We start from the raw sequence: 15,686 nt of genomic DNA, 5'->3' as shown, positions 1-15,686 counted from the left end.
CTTATGCTGCACCAGCCAAAAAAAAAAAAAAAAAAAAAATTCCAAGTCTCCCTGAGAGAGAGAGAGGAATCACCAAGAAATAGAAGAATAATGACTAATAAGTAACATCTTCTAAAAACATAAAAGAAAATCAACTACAGTTTGTTTTTCCTCCTCTGGTAGGTAATGATCCAAGCTGTCCTTTGAATTTATCCTTGCCGTCGGCCTTAGCCCACGGTGGAAATTTATTCCAATGATTAATAAGAGTCTGCCTGAGGCTCGTGGCAGAGAAGAAAAATGTATGGGATGCATCTAAATTATCAGGTGACACAGAAACCTATGGCAAATATAAGCTTGTCTGTAATCAAGTCAAAAATGGAGGTTAGGCAGGCGAAGGCAGATTACGAGAAATCCTTGGCAAAGGATGCAAAGAAAAACAGCAAAGAGTTCTTTACTTATTTAGAAGTCTAGAAGGAAAGGGATGAATCAGATCGGACCTATTAACATAGACGGGTTGACTATTGGTGATAATGTTCATGTAGCTGATAAACTGAATGAGTATTTTGCATCTACATGCACACATGAGGAATTACTCACTGAGGGGAATTCCAGAAGTTTATCAAACTCTACGGGGAACTAAGTGATTTTGTAATAACTGTGAGAGCAAAGTGGGGGAGATATTGTTGAAGTTAAACATAAGGAAGGCACATGGAATGGACGGGATCTATTCAGTTATATTAAAAGAGGCAACAAAGGAAGTAAGCAAACCCTTAACCATAATTATGAGAGCTTCCTTGGACTCAGGGGAGGTCCCCATGGACTGTAGATGTGCAAATGTATCACCAATTAACAGAGGGGGTTCAAAAGATGACTTATTTCCGGGAAAAATAATGGAGTCACTGGTTAAAGAAGCATTGCAGGATCATCTAGACATGACTGCAGTAATAGTTAAGACAAAGCATGGGTTCTTAAAGGGAGGTATAGTCTGACCAATTTGATTGGATACTATGTGTGGTCACAAAAGAACTGAATGTCAAAAATAATTTTGATATCATTTACTTGGATTTCAGGAAAGCTTTTGATACTGTTGCATATGGAAGACTGCTGTACAAATTGGAGAGGTATGGCATTAAGGGTAAGTTTCTACAATGGATAAAGGTATGGCTGAGTGGGAGACAACAGAGAGTAGTAATCAATGGACACTGCTCTTCATGGACAAATGTTATTAGTGGAGTTCCCGATGGTTCTCTAAGTCTACCCCAGGGGCTCGCGTCTGGTGAGTATGGGTGTGGCAAACCCAAGGTCCTGAGCTGGATATCATCATTCTTCTTTTTCTTGATGATTGATTCCATTCTACTTCTGACTCTCTCTCTCTCTCTCTCTCTCTCTCTCTCTCTCTCTCTCTCTCTCTCTCTCTCTCTCTCAGGGTAACTCAGGAATTTTTTTTTTTTTTTTTTTTTGTCTGGTGCATCATAAGCCTCAGGTTTCCTTGCACCGTATGGCTAATAATAATAATGAAGTACGGTCTCATTTGGAGCACTGTCTCTGCAGGCATCTGTTCCAATTTATGCTGATTTTTTTAAAAATTATTTATTTATTGGTGTGAGCAGCCCAGCCAAACTACAGCAATTTTGCGTGTTATTTGTAGAAATACAGTACAAAGATATCAGTGTAGTGATGTAAGCGTATCATAGGGTTGTATTGTGTGACTGGCCGCTGGCCAGTTATATCGGCAGCCTCAGGCTGCCGATATAACGCAGTGGCCACGTCTCAGCCTGACACCTTGACTAGGGAAGTGCTATAGCGACTGTAACTTTTGACAGTGACTGGGTCCCAACCTTTCAATAAACTGTGAGTGATTTTATGAAGAAAGCTATGGGATATATATATACCCCCACGTAAACTTTCCGTGGTAAGGCGCGAACTATCTTCTCGACCACACTACTGTATTTTGAATGCCACCACTGTGCTTGCGGCCCCAGAAAGCCCATAGAGAAGTAGTTCCACTCTTCTAGGGGTATTTTTGCATTCGGCTCTCCCCCCCCCCCAAAGTGAAGTAGGGGTAGCCCAAATCTTTGAAAACTGTTTGTGCAGCTTAAACCTACGAACTTGTGGTGGGTAATAACTGCCATCTTTTTAAAAGAGCTACCAGAAAATACTGAAATATCCCCTATTATCCGAGCTCTCCCGATTATTCGGAATACGTAACAATGGAAGGAGACCCGAAAAAATTAAGGAGTCCCGGATGCAGAATTAAAGCGACGAACTGACCATAATAGATCAACCAGACGAGATGGAGGAGGTCCGTTCCCGGGCCACCTTAAGCAAGTGGAAAAACCGAAAGGAAGTAGTCCCTAAATTCGAAAGAGAGATCCGCATCCAGGCCTAAACAAGAGAGCAACCTGAACCAACAGCATCCCAAAGAGATGCAAACGATGAAAGACAGCAGGAGCCACACCTGCACCATGCACTGCTGGAGGCCTCAGTCTATAAACGATCCCTCCGACTGAAAACGGCCCTAGAGAATATTTTTAAAGAAAACCCCAATAGGATATCTACGGGTCTGAGGTTCCAAATAGTGACAATCCTCCATGCACGTACCTAGAAAGCCAAAAAGCTACCACAAGGATGCAAGCCTTGTGGTAGCGATAAGGACCCCATTAACGAATGAAGCTCAACCGACCAAAGAGGGGCACCAGAGGAAGAGACCCTATTACCCAAACCAAACCTAGTGATCCTTAAATCTAAGGAGGCAGGTAAAATCCCCACAAGCGAGGAGCTTAAGACAAAGACAATCACCAACATGAGGGAGGACTTCAGGCACATGAGAATTAAAGGAATGCGAAAAATGAGACGTGTGGCTGGTGATAGAAACCAGACAAGAAACACAGAGCATAATAGAAAACCCTAAAATAGACGCCCTTGGTCTTACGGCCCAGCCATCCCAAAAAAGAAAGGATTGTCAATAGTAATCTTTGATGTAAACTCGGAAGTTACGGCCGCACAGCTCGTGGAAGAACTATACTACAAAAACATACAAAAGGAAATACCTGATAAGGAACCGCATAATGTAATAACTCCAAAATTCCACATAAAGGCAAGAGGAGGGAATCAATAATAGTTGGAGCGTTGAACTCAACCCCAACGCAACCCAAGTCTTAAAAGATAGGACAAGAGTATACACAGAAGCGGATTAAGGTCGGCTGAGACTCCGGGCGCAGAAGAAAATATTGGGCCCCTTAAAAAAAAGAGAGATAGGGAAAATAAAAATACATGTTAACCATTTTTTAAAATAAATAAAAAATATTATGTACTATTCATGTTTTATTTCCAATAAAACTGGAATATAATATATGTATTATATTATATTCGCGTCTTTTTTCAGCCCCTGATAGATGTTTCATTTTTCTAGCTACCATTGGTAGCCTATCAATGAAAAGAAAAATATAAAATTTAATAGTCTGAATGATTAGAATACTAGAGAACAGATGATTTTTCGTTATAGTGCAATAAATTAATGATGAATTAAAATTCAAAAATTATTCATAAACTATGAAAATCCAGGCGCTGATGTAACAACAGGAATTAATTTTATCTTAATATAATTTCAACAATATACGATATACGCGTATTTGCGTATATCATAAGTCCGCACTGCAGGAGAACCTTTGTAAGTACAAAGGAGCAAATACGATTCTATTCCTCTGATGATCGGTAGCGCAGCCGCGCGGGGCCTATGCAGCGTAGTATGTGTATAGTACAGCGTAGTAATGAAATAATGAAAATAAGCGAATATAAACATACTATCAGGTTTTATCGCCGATTGTAAACTTGTACGTAATTAAAATTGCACATATGAAACCAAACTTCGTGTCATTAGAAAAAAGTGTCAAGTTGGGGTTTTGAGGGGCCCTTCAGAAGTCGGGGCCCAGGGCGCGCGCCCGGTGCGACCGCCGTTAAATCCGCCTCTGAGTATACATAGAATGGGGCAGCTTTCGGGAACGAGTAGCTTTAGATGCTACAAGTTTGGCCACTCCTCCCACGTATGCTCCCAAACGGTCCAAACGGGCGGATACTGCACTGAAAAGGGACACGGATTTAAGGATTGTCTGCACAAAGAAAAAGAAGCTGCCTGCGCAAACTGCAAGTCCATGAAGCTGGATCATGCCCACTCAATCAAGGACCCCAATTGCCCGACCTATCTCGAAGCCAAGAGCATCTACCAAAATAGAATCAAATATGGGGACAAGAACTAAAGAACAAACAAGTGCACAGCGAGCCAAAGCAGTGACGGACCAAATCAGGGTCAAGGCAGACGAGGAAAATATAGACGTAATTATTCTGCAAGAGCCATACGTCCACGCAGGGCGGATAGCGAGGTACCCACTCCAATATAAGATAATCCACAAGGAAGAGGACACTCCATGGGCAGCGGTTCTAATCAGAAATGTAAACATAACTGCAACTAAAATAACCCAACTCTCTGTAAGGCCTGGGCTGCTTGTGCCCAGATTATCACAACACTGGGCTCCTTTTATGTTGTGGCCCTCTACAGCAGGCCGAGACAGGAAATTGAGACCACAATTAGCTACTTACGGCACCTCCAGAACACCCTACCAAACAAAAAAATAATTATAGGAGCGGACGCCAACTGTCGCTCCGCGCTATGGCATAGCGGCACTGATGACCGAAGGGGAACCGCAAACGGACAACAGCTCGAAGATTTCATATTGGGTCCGCAGTTCACAGTATTGAACCAGCCGCACCAGCTACCAACCACGTGGCCGACGAGAGTGGAGGAAGCGTGGACCACCGAGTCATCTGCAAATCATCTGCAAAATAATTAGAACACTGAAAAGGGAAAAAATAGTAAAGCAAATACGCCACAGATACGCAGTCGCCAAGGCAGACTAGCCAAAATACAAGGAGCTTTTAACTACATCGATTCGTAACAAACCATCGTCCCTGGATCCACGAAACAACACGCATGACTGCAGAAGGCAACCACGGACTGATAATTGATATAAGCAATCAAACAATCAGGAAAAAACACCCACAAATGGGAGCGGTCCCTTGGTGGACCCGGGAGATTGCAGCGTCCCGGTGGCGAATGATGAAAGAAAGAAAAGGCTTTCAAAGGGCCCGAAGAACATGGCCAGCAAATGACATCGAAGCATTGAGACAGAGATATAAACAAGCCAGAAACCAAAGCCGTAAAGAAAGGTAAAAGACAATCTTGGGAGCACCTAGTCTCCACAATCGGAAACAATAACCCCTAGGGAGTAGTCTATAAGGTAACTACCAATAAGCTGTCCGGGGGGGGGGGATAACTGCTACCACCAGACCCGGCATGGAGATCTTACCGCCACTTGGGAGCAGTCGATAAATAGCATCCTAGACGCAATATTCCTAAAACTAGAAATGCCAATCTTACAGCACAGCAACACATATGTGAAAACAACTACAACAATCAAGAGATAGAACCCCGCCTTTACCCTGGATGAACTCGGGGAACCTGCACGTCGAATCAGAAACAAGAAATGCCCAGGCCTTGATCTCAATGAACCCGAAATACTGAAGAAAACAGTGGAATTTCTGCCACAATTACTCTTCACATTATACAATAGATGATTATAAACCGGCCTATTCCCAACTACATGGAAAATACCTACCTAAAATTAATACTGTACTGAAAATCCTACAAAGAATCTAAAAAATCCCAAAGCCTATCGGCCGATCGCACTGCCCTCAGTGGCTAGCAAGCTGTTTGAAAGATTACTCCATAAAAGAATAACAAATCACTGTGACACAGCAAGCCTCCAAGTGGCAAACCAGTATGGCTTCAGACCGGGGACCTCAACTGCGGGTGCACTGGGGAACCTGCTCAAGATAGCGCAGGACTGCAGACAAAAGTACTTGCTGCTCATCTCTGTTAACTGTGCCAGGGTGTTTGACTCACTTTGATGGCCAAGCGTCCTGGCGAGGCTGAGGGATTCCCTAGTGCCGATCACCTTGTATAAAGTCATCGAAAGTTATCTAACCCAAAGAAGAGTGGAGATAAACGTGCAGTACTAGACACTTACGAGAGAGGTGCACAAAATCTGTCTGCAAGGGTTGGTTCTGGGGCCACTCCTGTAGAACACGGTCCGCGATGAGTTCTTGGAAATGGACCTGGGACCCGTGAGAGAGAAATGGTTGGCAGATGACCTTACCTTGACAGTGGAGGCAGACTCCAGGGCCCAACTGGAGACGTTGGCAAACCGGCTACAACAATGGGCTTCCAAAAACCAATTAAGAATTTCATCAGAAAAAAAACCTCATCAGTCCTTCTCAAAGAGAAACTACAATTGCGGTGGCCCCCATAAATCAAAATTTAAAATGTCACCATAAAATTCGCGAGCGAGCTAAACTACTTATTATTTATTATTCAAATTATTATTATATTAGGGCCACCAGTAATTTCTTACATCTACCCATATATTATGTCTGTAAATTGCGTGTGTTCTCTGGTCGATTTGCCTGTTTGCTGGACGAAAAAAAAACCCAATTTCTGGGGGGGGGGAGGTGGGAAAGCTTGGCATCTACGCCTGAGACCGATTAACTCAGCCACTGAGTGAAAAAAGAGCCCATTAAAATTCCTCGCGTCATCGACAGGATTTAAACCCCGTGTGGAGAGGATGGTGACGATACCACTGTGCTACATGCGCAGACTGCTAAAGTACTTAGGCGTAATCCTGTATAATAACTTGTTTTGTGGAGGAGTCTGCTGACGAGGCGACTAGTGACGGTCGTGTTCCAAGCCGCTAAGTGGATTTTTCTTATTTATTGATTTGAAATTATTGTTTTTCTAAAACTTTTGATTTAAATTTAGTAGTATAACATTATTTTGTGATTTTTTTGATTAATTTGGTGTATTTATTCTTTACTCGGCCTTGTAAAAGTATCGGTAAGGGTTTCCACGTGTTCGTAACTACCGCTACCGTTAGTAACTTTCCCTCCATTCTGATACAGTACTAGATATACCGTAGGGTACATACCGTACTAGATAGCGTTAGTTGAACTTCGTTAGCAGTTAAATTGTACGTTTAAATAAATACATATAACGACTTAGATTACAAACGTAATATAATTAATAACATAATTAATTAATATATTAATAGAATCATGACTCAGACCAGAGCAGCAAAGCAAAAGGCTCAAGCTAATGGAAGTGCTGTGGCTCAGAGCAGAACTGAGGCGGGCAGTTGTCCTCTGACTCACAGCCTTATAAAATGCACTGTTTGCTTGATGTTTGCAGAGCAATCGGGTACGGGACATGATACTGCCAAGGGGGATGTCTTTGTGTGTGCGCGATGCAAGGAGTGTATCGATATCAGGCAACAACTCGGCGTTCTTATGGGCCTATATGAGAGCTTGAAGGACAGGGTGGATGCCCTCGAAGAAACTAAATTGAGGGGCCCATCAAGCTCTCAGCTGCCCACATCAACGCCAGAGCTTGCACTTGGGCATCGCGTGACACAGAGACAACCCCCAAGGCAGAATGCGCTGGTCCCGAAGGAACTAGTAGTTGTTGGTGACTCTATTGTCAGGGAAACGGGGAACATGCTTTGTAAAAAAGATAGGTGGAACAGGACCAGGGTATGTCTGCCAGGGGCAAAGGTTGATGACGTTGTAGAGCGAATATCATCTTTTAAGGGCACAAAAGGTGATATAGTTATACACGTTGGCACTAATAATATTAAGAGTAGGAGACTGGCAGAATTACTTAACAAGTACAGGTCACTGTTGAACAAAAGCCGAGAATTAGGGTTGAATTTGAAAGTGTCTGCAATTCTGCCCAGACACGATAGGAGGGAGTATATGATGAGAGCCTTGTCGATCAATTCGGCCCTGGAAAGATTGTGCAAGGCTCAAGGGGTAGAATTTTTTTCAGCCTGGACTGTACTTGTTAACAGGAGAGATTGCTTCTACAGGGATGGGATACACTTAAATAGAAAGGGTGCAAGAATATTTGCTGATGCTATCGAGGCAGTGTTAGGTGGGTCGGAAAACTGCTAGCTTGGGGGGAGACAAAGACCAATAGATTGACAGTAGCCACTGGCAGAGGTGAAAGAGATTCTTGCACTGCTTCTATTAGAATGAGCAGAAGCCTGAAAAACAAGATGCATGGTATTTCAGAGACTGCTGGGAGCCATTGCGGTACAAGTAAACACATGGGTTGTGTTAGGGTAGCTAAGAATAGAAACAGGTGCAGGTATACTTGCGTGTACACCAATGCTAGGAGTTTAGTAAATAAATTTGATGAATTTGAGGTATTGCTCAAAACATCGAAGGCAGATATTGTTAGGATATCAGAGACGTGGTGTCACACAGATATAAGGGATGCGGAACTGCAATTTGGGGAGTACAACGTCTACAGAAAGGATAGACAGGATAGGAAGGGGGGAGGTGTTATGCTATTAGTTAAGAAACACATAAAAACCAAGGAAGTGAAGCCAGTCGACATCGCTGGACAGTGCAGTGTGGAGTCAGTTTGGTGTGACATAAACATTGGGAGATCAAAATTGAGAGTAGGAGTGGGCTATAGGCCTAATGACTCTGATGAGTATAATAAGGAACTGTACAGGGAAATAGAGTGGGCCAGTAAATCAGAGTGTCTTATAATGGGAGATTTTAATTTCCCAGATATTGACTGGATTTTGGGGGCTGGTTACTCACACACTAGCAGGGCTTTTGTGGATTTATTGGATGATTGTTTTCTACATCAGCATGTTCGGGAGGCAACTAGAGGGAGTAATACTCTTGATTTGATTATCAGCAGTGATTCTTCATGCATTAAGAATCTGCAGATAAATGAACCACTAGGTGGCAGTGATCACAGTGTGCTGAAGTGGGATTTACTCAAAGAGGTAACTACCATTAGGGGTAAAGGGAAGGGTTATTGCTTCCGTAAAGGCGACTACGATGGACTGAGACAGTATTTAAATTCTATACAGTGGGACCAACTGATGATGTTACCAACAGCAAATTCAAAATGGGAAGCATTCAAAGAACTTATCTTGGAAGCTACTAGGCTTTACATACCAACTAAGAAATATTGTTCAAGGTTTAGGCCAAAATGGATGTCAGATGAACTAATGAGGCATATGGCAGAGAAGAAAAATGCATGGGATACATACAAATTAACACATGACACAGATGCCTATGATAGATACAAGTTGATATGCAACCAAGTTACAAAGGAGGTTAGGCAGGCGAAGGCAGATTACGAGAAATCCTTGGCAAGGGATGCAAAGAAAAACAGCAAAGAGTTCTTTACTTATGTAAACTCTAGAAGGAAGGGGATGAATCAGATTGGTCCACTTGATATTGATGGGTCAAGTGTTGATGATCCTGCTCAGGTAGCTAACAAACTAAATGAATATTTTGCATCGACATTCACACATGAGGAGTTATTCAGCGAGGGGAATGCCAGAGGTGTATTCAACTCTAGCAGTAAGCTTCAGAATCTTGAAATAACTGGGAGTAAAGTGGAGGAGAAACTGTTGAAGATAAACACAAGAGAGGCACTCGGGGTGGATGGGATCTATCCAGTTATATTAAAGGAGGCAGCAAAGGAAGTAAGCAAACCCTTAGCCATAATTATGAGAGCTTCCTTGGACTCAGGGGAGGTACCCATAGACTGGAAATGTGCAAATGTGACCCCAATTCACAAAGGAGGATCAAAGGATGACACAAGTAATTATAGACCTGTGAGCTTAACTTCTGTTCCAGGAAAATTAATGGAGGCACTGGTTAAAGAAGCACTGCAGGATCATTTAGACAAGACTTCAGTTATAGCTCAGACACAGCATGGTTTTGTTAAGGGGAAGTCTTGCCTGACCAACTTGATTGGATACTATGATGCAGTCACAAAAGAACTGGATGCAGGGAATAACTTTGATATTATATACTTGGATCTTAGAAAGGCTTTTGATACTGTTGCACATGGAAGACTGCTACACAAATTGGAGCAGTGTGACATTGGAGGCAAATTGCTACTATGGATAAAGGGGTGGTTGAGGGGGAGAAGACAGAGAGTGGTAATCAATGGACACTGCTCATCGTGGACTGATGTTATTAGTGGAGTCCCTCAGGGCTCAGTGTTGGGTCCATTATTGTTTTCTGTATTTATAAATGATATTGATGATGGTATATCGGGCTTAATGTCCAAGTTTGCAGACGATACAAAGGTTGGCAGGGTTGTCAAGGGCACTACTGACACTATGCTGCTGCAACAGGATCTGGAAAGGTTGAGCAGATGGGCTGAGAGGTGGCAAATGAAGTTTAACATTGATAAATGTAAAGTACTACACATGGGAAACAGCAACCCCAGAGCAACGTATCAACTCTGTGGTACAACACTGACAGTGGTAGAGAATGAAAGGGACTTGGGGATGGTTGTGCAGGCAGATATGAAGTTCTCTGAGCAGTGCAGACGGGCTGCAAGAGTAGCTCATGGAGTATTGTCAATGATATACAGGAATTTTTCCACCAGGGATAAGGAGGTAATTATTCCGTTGTATAAGGCGATGGTCAGGCCACACCTAGAGTACTGTATACAGGTCTGGAGGCCTCATTTCAAGAAGGATGTAGAGCTGCTGGAACGAGTACAGAGAAGGGCAACAAGATTAGTGAATGGAACAAAGGGGTGCTCTTACGAAGAAAGGCTTAAGTTTTGCAAATTACAGTGTCTGGAGACTAGGCACCAGCGAGGTGATCTGATAGAGGTGTAAAAAGCCTTGAATGGTTTAAGTATGCTCAATGCTGATGGGATTCTTCCTCTAGCTCAGAAAAATCACCTGAGAGGGCATAAATTCAAATTGAGGAAAGACGGATGTAGGATAGACGTGCGGAAATTTGCCTTTAGCCAGCGGTGGTTGGTTGGTGGAACAGACTTCCATCCCTTGTGGTGGAGGTTGATAGCCTAAATAAGTTTAAGGCTCAGCTGGACAGGTATTTTGAACGAACAGAGGGGTGAAGTGGAAGTGGTTTTTTTTTTTGGCTGATGCTGCATAAGCTTGCTTTCTTGCATTAAATGCCTCTACTAATGCTAATGCTAATGTTTTTCCAGCAGCACCTGAAATAGTTCCGGAGGAAAATCAGGGGCTACTCTGCGGTGGTAGAAGGACTGAGGTCTCAAAAAGAGAACACTCAACTTTCCTACCAGCAATCACCAATGCAGCAGCGATGTGGTTTCCCAAAGCGGCACTAGCTGTGAACAGAAGAACACGTGAAATGATCCAAAGGACCATATTACTCACAACAGTTTGAGCTTGCAGCACAGTAAGCACCCCAGGGAGACAGTTCACCCTCTCCCCCTTCCCTGCCATCCCTCCTTTCCTCTTGTGGGGCCTGGGCAGGCCCCACTGACCACTGGGGTCGTATTTTCTATCATCCCCATTCTGTGTTTTCCCCCTAGTCTTCAGTCTCCCTCCCCCACTCTACTTATATACCAGAGTATGCCCCACATGTCAAAATTGAATCATGCAAAACTGAAACTCGCACAACGACTTTTGGCTACCAATTCTAGCGTTTTCCCTTTTTTATTTTTTTTTATATTTTATGTAATTATTTTTATTTTTTATTTTATTGTATTATTTTTATTTTTTATTTTATTGTATTATTTTTATTTATTTATTTTTATTTTTTTTATTTTGTATTATTTTTATTTATTTATTTTTATTTTGTATTATTTTTATTTATTTATTTTTATTTTTTTTTATTTTGTATTATTTTTATTTTTTATTTTATTGTATTATTTTTATTTTTTATTTTATTGTATTATTTTTATTTATTTATTTTTTATTTTATTGTATTATTTTTATTTTTTATTTTATTGTATTATTTTTATTTTTTATTTTATTGTATTATTTTTATTTTTTATTTTATTGTATTATTTTTATTTATTTATTTTTATTTTTTTTTATTTTGTATTATTTTTTAGTTTATTATTTTTTATTTTGTATTATTTTTTTATTATTTTTATTTTATTATTTTTTATTTTGTATTATTTTTTTATTATTTTATTTCATTATTTTATTATTTTTTTTTTTTTTTTAGGTCCTAGCTGCTGAAATTTCAGGAAATTAGGTGGTAGGCCCTGCCAGAATAAATAATATCTAAACTACTGGCCTGCCTCCATGAGGCAGAGTGTGGACGACGTTGGGTCCCATTAGGGGCCCAGCGGCTAAATGACCAGAGGAACAACGGTACACGACATTCACATATACAAAATTCATACACTTTTAAACCTCTGGCATTGACAGTGTTCTGTTTCACACCCAAAATGTATACTATGCGGAGATGGGGGAACCCCTGGTGCCGTTTGACACTAAACACACTCTACCCCAGCACTACCGGTACTTGCCGGAATGTTCCCCATGGATCTGGAGGTTATCCAGGCGGGTTGCTGCTCCTGCTGTCGAGGGGAGTGGCAGCCACCCACCAGGGTTACACGACTGATCTGGCTTACAGCCTAAAGAATGGAAAAGTCAGGTTACAAACCCACCTCCTAAACCTTTGGCAGAGAAGGTGGACTGAGACCACCAAGGGCAAAGTGACAAAAAAATTCCTACTGGTCATCCGCAAGGTATATCCAAAACAACCGGTGTGTTACTTCCCAGATTACTTTCCACATTACACCGCTGTTAACAGGACATGGCCCCTACAATGAAAAACTTTTCGGACTGGGCCTCACCGACTATCCTAGCTGTACATGCGGGGAGAGCGAAAGCTGGAGTCACATAGCATATAAATGTCCACAATATGAGGACCTCAGAGGGAATTCTCATAACAAGAATCAGATAACTTCCGAAGGGACTGGAGTCCCATTCCTGGACTCAGAGGAAGAATACAGGGCGCTCTCCCTCCCTCTTCGGGCAGGATCTATTCGCCAGGAGAAAAATGCTTATTGCAATCTGCAGCAATCAATACAGAGATTGGCAAGAAACGCTACCAGATGAAACAGAAAATCGAAATTCGTGGGATACTCCACTCGACCGAGTGGAACACTGACAACTGGAAGAGACGTTAGGACGGGGATTGCCCCATGAGTGACACTGAAAGCAGAGAAGAGACTAAAAGCAGCATAACTGCAACAGACTGATGGCGACCTGAAGAGGGCACCCTATCCCCTTCACCTTTTATTCCCAGGTTTTGGCGCATTGTAGCCTTAGTTGCTAATGCGCCAATAAAACCCAACCAACCAACCTTTTATTCCCACATCCTTGGGAGAGGGGAGGGGACGACCTTCGTTCCCTCGCCACCGCACATTTTCTACTCTGGTGAGGCATGGGCATGCCTCACTGAAAACTGGGGCTACTACCCCATTGGTCCCATATTTCTGTCTCTCACCCCCAAGTCTTCTGTGTCCTCCCCATCTCTATCTTTACGCTAGGGAAAGCCCCACACAACAAAAACTTATGTGCCAAAAATCCTTTGCGCCCATAATTCGTCATAACAACCTTAGCGATCTCCCCACGCCAACGCATATGTGTATGTAATTGTACAACATTTGTACGTGTGTATATATATATGTGTGTGCATCGTCACTAACCTAACGGATTTTTTTTTTATTTTTTAGGTCCTAGCAGCTGAAATCTCAGAAAAGTAAGCGGCAGGAGCGTTTACTTTACTGAGATTAAAACTGAGTCCACTGGTTTCCTGGTCTGCCTCTACTGGGCGTAAGTGGGGCAACATTGGACCAGATGAACAACGGTATACGACACTACGCATGAACAACTCCCGCACACTTTTAAATCTCTAGCATTTCCAAACGAACTGGTACACCTACAATGAAAGCAACGCGGAAATGGGGGAAATCCCTGATGCCGTATGACAATAACACACTTTACACTTATATGTTCGTGGAATCTATGGCTGCTCCAGTTGATGAAGATCCGCGTTTGCTTTGCTAGGACCTGCCACTCTTTAGGACTGAGCTGAACAACCCAGTTCCTTGTGTTTCCTGTCATCGGTTTGATAGTGTATATAGGCATTATTTGTTCTTTGATGTCGGTTTCCGGTAGGGATTTCTGTAGGTTCCTGGCGTCTATTTCTGTGGTATTTTTCTGGGGTAACGATCTGGGACCGAAGTCCAGTCGAGTCTCTATTGGGGTGGTCTTTACATATAATTTCTAGTGTCGTTTTGAGGTACAGCGTTTTTGCCTGTAGAATACCTTTTGATAGGATGGGTTCCAACGATTCATCCTGTGGTATTTCCTCGTTGCGGTTCGGTATTCCTCCCCTTCCTCTAGTTGTTCAACAATTATAGGGCCATCATTCTGATACTGATTCAGTAACTCCTTGTTTCTATCTGTTTTAGTATTAGTATTAGTAATGGCCGCATGGTGCAAGAAAGCCTATGGCTTATACTGCACCAGCCAAAAAAAAAAAAAAAAAAACGAATAAAACAATGATAAAAAAAAAAATAACAATAATTAATAAAAGAGAAGGAAATTAAACCTATCATCCTATGAGCTTCCCTGATCCGAAGGTACTATCCAGATGACCATTGAATTTCCCCAAACTGTCAGCCTCTACCACCCATGTAGGCAACTTATTCCAGTAATTTATAACTCGCTGGCTAAAATAAAACTTCCTGCAGTCCAATCTAAACATTTCCCCCCCCGTAACTTGAATTTGTGTCCCCTAGTTCAAGCATCATTTATAATCTTAAAATTTTCGTCCTCATTCATTTTACTGATGCCTATCAGAGCCTTAAACACCTCAATCAAATGTCCTCTAAGGTGTCTAGTTTCCAAACTCTAGGTGGTAGATGACTTTCATCAACCGGTGAAATACCACCACTTTGCTTATTGGAGGCTTGAAGTGGTGAAACCCATGTTTAGTCTCTAGAGCAAAGTTTCCGGCATCCCCCTTCTCCCATACTTCTCCTTCAATCCATGCACGGTACTAAGTACTATAGGTTTTGATACCTTTCGTGTTTGGGGTTTTCATAAAAAAAAAAAAAAAAACTCTGCAACCCACATACCACATATTCGAAGTCTTTCTTCATAAGGACGCCCTTTTGCCGATCTCACCAGGCGAGTTACCCGTCTTTGCACCCTTTCAAGAAGCTCGATGTCTTTCTTTAGGTGCGGTCTCCATACTTGAATACAGTATTCCAAGTGTGGTCTAACAAAAGCCTTATATAATGGGATTATCAGGTCCCTATCTCTACTTGCAAAAGTTCGATAGATCATCGATAGGACACCATGGACCTTCCTTGCAACCTGTTTACAATGCTCAGACAATTTCATGTCTGACCGTATCGTAACACCCAAGTCCCTTTCCTCCAGTACTGGGTTTAGTTGAACTCCACCAAGTGAATAAGTTATTTTGGGATTACTGTTTCCCAGGTGTAATACCTTACACTTTGTTCGATTAAAGCATAGCTGCCATTTTTCTGACCATTCTTAAAGTATATCTAGGTCTCTCTGAAGAAGCTCAGCTTGACAGTGATCATTAACTACTCTACCAATTTTAACATCATCTGCAAATTTAGACATTACGCCCTCTATCCCTTCATCGATGTCGTTTATGAAAATTAAAAACAACAGGGGTCCTAATACTGATCCTTGGGAACCCCACTTCTTACATCAACCCAATCTGAGGAATAGCCATTTATCACAACCCTCTGCCTCCTGCCCTGAAGCCATCCTGCT

Source organism: Mastigoproctus giganteus, chromosome 8 (genome assembly GCF_048544385.1).
Source record: "Mastigoproctus giganteus isolate SK-2022 chromosome 8, ASM4854438v1, whole genome shotgun sequence".
Taxonomy (NCBI): domain Eukaryota; kingdom Metazoa; phylum Arthropoda; class Arachnida; order Uropygi; family Thelyphonidae; genus Mastigoproctus; species Mastigoproctus giganteus.
This window is presented reverse-complemented; position numbering follows the sequence as displayed.